We start from the raw sequence: 7,160 nt of genomic DNA on the forward strand, positions 1-7,160 counted from the left end.
ACTGCTTTGGGCCTATAGCAGAGCTATAGGGGAACAGAGCTCAGCAGGGAAATCTAAACTGAATGTTGGGAGAAAGGAAACAGAGTCAGAGAGAAGTCATGTAGCCCTGCTGGAGACAGATGCTGGAACCTTGCCGGTAGGCCACAAGCCTCATGGTAAAATGTAAAATAATGGAGATGGGTTAATTCTAGATGTAAGAGCTAGATAGCAATATGCTTAAGTAATTGGCCAAGCAGTGTTTTAAATAATATAGTTTCTGTGTGATTATTTCGGGGCTAAGCGACTGGGAATCAACAAGTGGCCTCTCTCCCTCCAACTGTTGGGGGCAGAGGTCGTGGTAAGCTGGAGGTGGTGAGGACGAATTAAGAATAAGAAAAAGAGGAGTAGAAAGAAAAGGAAGGGAAATTGATGACATTGACTAGATCCAAGTGACCATCCTATATCCGATAGTGCCTGGGGCTTTGCAAACTGTTTCATGCAACCAATTCAGCAATATCACCATGTCAGGCAGTTGCAAAACAATTTCCTCTGAGATTAAAATATTTCATCCTGCAGGAAGCTCCTTAAGCAAGAAGGCAAACAACTCTAAATAGCTTCAGGAAGTTCCTGAAACTGACCAGATTCACTGGCCCCACCTCCTGCCAGAGTAAGCAATAAAAGCTTAGAGTTCCCTCAGATGGAAGGAAACTGAGCTGTAAAGAAGGCTTTGAGGCCAGATCAGCTGCCAGGGAGACGCCAAGCTGCCTGGAAGAGGTTTAGGCCAGAGTCACTTGAAAAGGACACTCTCCAGCTGGTTGATCTGCCTGCAGGCTGTGCAGTGTGCTTCAGGTTCCCAGCTTTGTGGCTGTCACCTGTGCTCAGATGGGCTTTGGTGATGCAGCTGTCTTTGAGCCATGTATATACCTGTAAGTAGCCCAATGAAACTCATTGGTTTACCAAGTTTGACTCGGTGGTATCCGTACTTTGGTCTGTTGTGGGTTCCCTGTCTGGGGTGAGTGAACACAGTGTGTCATGGCTCCTCAGGAAACATGTTGTACTAATATGTACATGTGTCTATTAGAAATGACGGCTAGAGACTCAGGCAGCTCTCCTATAGTTCTTGGAGTTCACGCTCAGATCTGTTTCACTCAGAGAATGGTGGAGAAGGGCACAGTTAGAAAAAATACCCTTTAAGCAGAACATGGTGGCACACGCCTATAATCCCGGCCCTGGGGAGGCTGAAGCAAGATGATCTCTTTTTGTTCAAGGACAGACTGAAGTACGTGGTGTGCTACGGGACAGTCTAGAACAGAGTGAGACAGTCTTAAAAGGAAAATGAAAATCTTTTTAGAAGTGCCATATGGCCATTTGTACTGACTCAGTAATGCAGAGTTGAGTTAAGACCTCAGAGCGCAGGCTTCCCATTTGATCCCTCATGCCTGGAAGTGTTTCTCTTCCACAGATGGACAAAATGGGCAAGAAGTTTCCAGGATCCAGAATTAAGTTATTAGCATAGTGAAATGCTGCCTTTTGGGTCTCTTCTTTTAAGGATATGATATATTCATCAAATCCATTTCTGGGCTTGCCTTTTTCCTAGAAAAGTGTTTCTGTCTTTATAGAAATATGATCTTAGGTGGCTCTGCATTTGAGGTAGTTTTATAAAAAATATAATCAATGTTTATTGTTTATTTAAAAATGAATTGCACCACTAATATTTAAATAAAACAATTACTTCTCCTGGCATTCTAAATCAACAGACCCAGTGACTTTTTACCCTTTCTTCTCTTGCCCTGACCCGAAGACATGAGTAAGTAGCTCTTTTGCCATTTAAAAGTGTTCTAATGGAGATGCTGTCACATTTCCCACTCAGGTTTTCTTCTGCACAACCCACTGAGCCAATTGAATGGTGATGGGCTGTGCTTTACCCCCAACGTGGTGGTTTCACTGGGCTTGTATTGCATAGTAATTAGATTAATGGACTCACCTACTATAAATAAGGTCGCTCCTTTGGAAGGGACCAATTTGCCAACACAAAAATACTTTGAGGAGGGTTCTGCTGTTATTGTTGGAGATGTTCCTCTTTTCCAAAAAATTAAATGCTAATTATACCTGAGTATGGGCATGTGTTTGTCTTGTTTTCCTTGGGAGTTCAGATGTGTGAAGCCTCAGGTTGACACACAATGAGAGCCAGGAGGTCCAAGTACAAAACAAAACTTCTTATTATGAACCACAGTCAGTTCATTGTCAATGGTGTGCTGTGATGCCCCCGAACAGCTGCTGGGTGAACTTCTGTGCTTTCAGAATGCTGGAATGCCCCTGAACTGGCTCCGTGCCCCTTCTTATTTATAGCAGCCTCGATGTGTTTATTTTCATTCTTGTAAAAACTTCTTAGCTGACAGCAAGATGTGACAGAGCTTTTGTATCAGGGATAGAGACCTACCAGTTTTGGAAAGAGCCAAGTTTTATGGGATAATTCACCATGGAATAAAAATAGGACATTTAAAAATATTTATTTTTATGTGTATGAGTGTTGGCTTGCATGCATGTATGTACGTGTGTTGTATGCATGTGGCACCTCAAATGTCAGAAGAGGGTATCCGATCCCCTAGAACTGGAGAGACACTTGTGAGGTGTTATGTAGATGCTGAGAACTGAACCAGGATCCTCTGCAAGAGCAGCAAGTGCTCTTAACCACTGAGTCATCTCTCCAGCCCTGGGGATTTTTTTTTAATCTTTAAAAAAAAATGTTGTTATTTTTGTTTGTTTGTATTAGCCTACATTTTTAGTTCAGCTCACTTAATTGGCTGTGCTAATTAACATGCCCAACCAAAACAACGATTGAGGAGGTTAGTTTACACTGAATAATTGGGAGGACTTCTCTGAAGAGGGGCAGTTACCCTGAGCACTATGACAAGAAGACAAGTCACAGGAAGATGAAGGAGACATCTGAGGTCCAGAGAGCCTGGATGAGAGTAGAGCTTCTGTGAGATTGTTGCTGAAGCTGTTGGGATAGAGCCTAGGTCCTGGCAGCAAAACAAGCTAAGCTTGGCCAATCATCCTTAGTAGATCCTTAGTAGAAGACACATGCAATAGTAAAAACCAGAAAAAAAAGAAAAAGAGATTGATTCAGTGTGGTCATGTCAGGAAGAGGGCTAAGCAAAGAGGTCCAGTGAACGACTCCCCCCCCCCCCCCCAACACTCCCTCTCCCGCCAAGTTCATCCTCGGGATCCTATCATAAAGTTCAGGTGTAATACAATAAAGATTATGGTAGCGAAGCAGTCCTGAGCCAAGGTGTGGTCCCACTCATCATTGACCCGTCTTGGTTCCAGTCTTGCCTGCAAGGTGGTCAGATAAGGTATCAGAACTGTGTAGAATCTCTTTCTAGAAGGCCAGTTACTCTTTTGACTAGCAGCAGGCCTCCACCTTTCCCCTTCCCCCATGAAGAGACAGTTAGGAAATTTCAGTTCCCTGAGGTCTGTTGCTCCGGCACCTTGATAGTTAAAGGGAAGGGCACACACGTCTCTGTAGAAAATTGTCCTTTCTTCCAGGACTGCTTACAGTGTCACCCAGCAAACCTGCTGGGGGCAATCACTGTGTTCTTCCCAAGGAAACCCTGACCTGCTCCCTCCCCATGCCCTGATGCACAGTTAAAAGCACACTATGATTACTTGGCTTAGCAAAATGATAGGATTTTACAAAGTATGTAAGAATGGTCATTTAAAACTTGTTGCTGAAAAAAAAATCTACTAAAGATAAAAAAAGGGTGGAGTGAGGTAATGGTTCAGTGGTTAAGAGCCACTATTGCTCTTCCAGAGGACCAAACACCCACATGGCAGCTCGCAACCATCCGTAACTCCAGCTCCAGGAGATCTGACACCCTCTTCCGGCTTCTGTGGAAACTGCATGCACATGGTGCACCTAAATACCTGCAGACAAACACTCATGAAATCAATCTAAAATTCTTCTTAAAAAGAAAGGTATAAATTTTCCTAGTAAAACCACCAGCAAGGGATAAAATTGAAACCAAGTAGCTGGCTCAGTGCACTCAGGATGTGGCAGAAGCCTGCAGAAGCCGGAACTTGATAATGTGTGCGTGAAGGGCATGGGTACCCCCAGAGAGGTCAGAGGTCAGCATGTCAGGCAGCTCCTTGACAATCTAGCAAAAGGTTTGGGTTGATATTCCTGCATAGGGAAGCCATTGGCTGTTCGCACTGGCCTATTAGCTTTTGTCCCTGAAATAAATACCAGAGGTAATAAACCTAGTAGAAAAGGTTTCTTTTGGCTTTTGATGTCACAGTTCTCAGCCCATGCTCTCTTGCTATTGGTCTGTGTGAGTCAGCACATCACAGTGTGGCGTGTACGGTGGAGCAACAAGGCTCATTTCATAGGAAAAAGAAGATAGAATCTCTGTCCCGTTATCATTTCTAGTACCCACCTCCATTGGCCTAAAGCCTCTCATTGGGCCCAACCCCTTAAAGATCCCACCCTATTCTTAGTTGAATTGTGTTAGGGATCAAGTCTTTAACACCTGAACCACTGAGAGACACGACACCCTGGATTCAAACTGTCGTGACAAGGCAGTATGTCTGGAGCAACATATGAGCACTTGGAGATGTTTACCATATTCTAGGTGAGTATTTATGACCACGAGTCAATGTATCAGAGCAGAGAATAAAAGGGTAGTTAACAGTAACTACGGATGGAAGAGTGGAGGCACCATGACTATAGGCCCAAGCTTTCACTTCTGAAGTGACCACTGTGTCCCGGTCACCTAAGATATAAGGATGTGCCCTTAGACATTGGCCCCTGCTCTGCAGCACCTCTGACAAGTAGACATTGACAGGTACCCTGTTGGGACATTGCAGGCAGGATTCTCACCTGGGAAGGGAACTATGAAAGAGTATCGAGGTTGAGGTATTGGTGCCTGACATATCTTGCTCCCCAGTCTCTTCCCTGCTTCCTGCATGGGAATTAGAGAGCCAGACCACAGTCTCTTGCCTAACAATGTAGAAGAACAGACCGGATTTTTTTCATGCGGGCTCTAATTCTCTTCAGAGACCTGTCTATACTGTATGTCTCTGGTGCGAAGACACCAACTAACCCTCATTGGCACCTTGGTCATGCCATTGCACATCTCTTGGTTCATTACATTAATAACTCTCCTAATATATGTCCTTTCACTTGATAATTTCAGTGTCCTCAACCTATTATTTCCCCTGTCCAAACCATAACATGAGCTATAGTAGCAAGGTTTGAAATGTCTTAATTTGATTGTGGTCGTCATTGCATCATGTGTATGTATGCCAAATTATCAGGAGGTGCACCTCAAATATAGTCAGTCTTTATCTGTAGGTGGAGTTTTTCTGTCCCACAGCAGCTATCAAATAAGCTCACTGAGGCTTATATTAATTATAAATGCTCAGCTAATAGTGCAGGCTTATTACTAACTAGCTCTTACATTTTAATTAACCCATATTTTTTTTCTATGCTTTGCCACGTGGCTTGGTACCTTTCCTCGGTATGGCATGGTCATATTGCTTCTCCCTGCCTCTGTTCGAGACTCTTCTCTGACTCTGTCCTTCCTCTCCTTATCATTTTCAGTTTGTCTTTCCCACCTAGCTTTATCTTCTTCAGCTATTGGCCAGTCCACTTGTTTATCAAACCAGTTATAGCAACATATATTCAATGGTGTACAGAAGGATTATTCCACAGAATTTATCTGTAAATTTTTTGTGTGTATTTGTTTTGAAGTAAGAACTCACTATGTAGCCCTGGACTACAGCTCTGGACTGTCCTGGAACTCACAGCATAGACCAGGCTGGCCTCGAATTTAGAGATCTGACTTTCTTATGGGGTGGGGGAGGGAGGACCTCCACCCAGTTCCCAAATAAAGACATAGAGTGTATTCTTAGTTACAAATGCCTGGCCTTAGCTAAGCTTATTTCTAGCCAACTTTTCTAATGTAAATTAACCTGTTCCTCTTTATCTACTTTTGCCTTAGGTTTTTCCCCTTTCTTTCTTTCTTTCTTTCTTTCTTTCTTTCTTTCTTTCTTTCTTTCTTTCTTTCTGTATACCTTATCTTCACTGCTGTGTCTGACTGGCAGATGCCTAGCCTCTATACCCGGGCATATCCTTCTCCTTCTTCTCCTTGTTATCTTCTTTTGTTCCTCTTGAGCCTAGGTTTTGCCTTCTATTTTCTCTCTGCCGGCCAGCCCCACCTATCCCTTCCCTGCCCAGCTATTGACTGTTCAGCTCTTTATTAGACCAATCAGGTGCCTTAGGCAGGCAAGGAGAAACAAATGCGGCACAACTTTACATAACTGAACACATATCCTTACATAGCTAAACAAATGCAGCATAAACAAAAGTAACACACTTTTATGCAGTTAAACTAATATTCCCCAGGATAAACAAATGTAACACACTTTTATGCAGTTAAACTAATATTCCCCAGCATAAACAAATGTAACACAGCTTTGCATACTTAAAATAATAATCTACAGCAGAGATGCACCTCCCTCTGCCTCCAGAATGCTGAGATTAAAGGCATGAACCACAATGTCTGGTTTATTATTTAACTTTTTTAATAAAGGAAACAATGATGACTAACTGGGCAGAAGGAAGCAGATGAGGACAGGTGACTTCTATATGTTTAAGGCAGAGACAACTAGATCAGTCACACCATCCCCAGCAATGTTACCTAGTAGTTAGGTCTGTCATGGTTTCCCATTGTGTATGGAAAGAAATTAGGAACCAGAAACTAGCAAAGGAAAAATAAGTTATTTATAGTTTGACCAAAACTGGATAAGAGAGAAGTATAATTTTTGTTTTACCACCACCATGGCCACTTGACAGGAAGCCCCAAGGAAAGCTAAAACAGATGTAAATTTAAGTGTGAGACATTTTGACCAGCTCTTTCCTGGGTAGGGGAGGTGGCCCTGGGTTATAGCTATTCTCCACTACAGAGAGGATTTTTAATTCAAGTTTGGGTTGAGGAAAATGGAATCTAAAAGATCATCCATTATGAGGGGGCTGGAGAGATGGCTCAGCAGTTAAGAGCACTGACTGCTCTTGTAGAGGACCTAAGTTCAGTTCCCAGCATCCACATAGAAGCCTACACCCATCTGTCATTCCAGTACCAGAGCATCTGATGCCCTCTTCCTGCTTCCGTGGGAACTGC

The sequence above is a fragment of the Myodes glareolus genome, chromosome 2 (assembly GCF_982192425.1).
Source record: "Myodes glareolus chromosome 2, mMyoGla1.1, whole genome shotgun sequence".
Lineage (NCBI taxonomy): Eukaryota > Metazoa > Chordata > Mammalia > Rodentia > Cricetidae > Myodes > Myodes glareolus.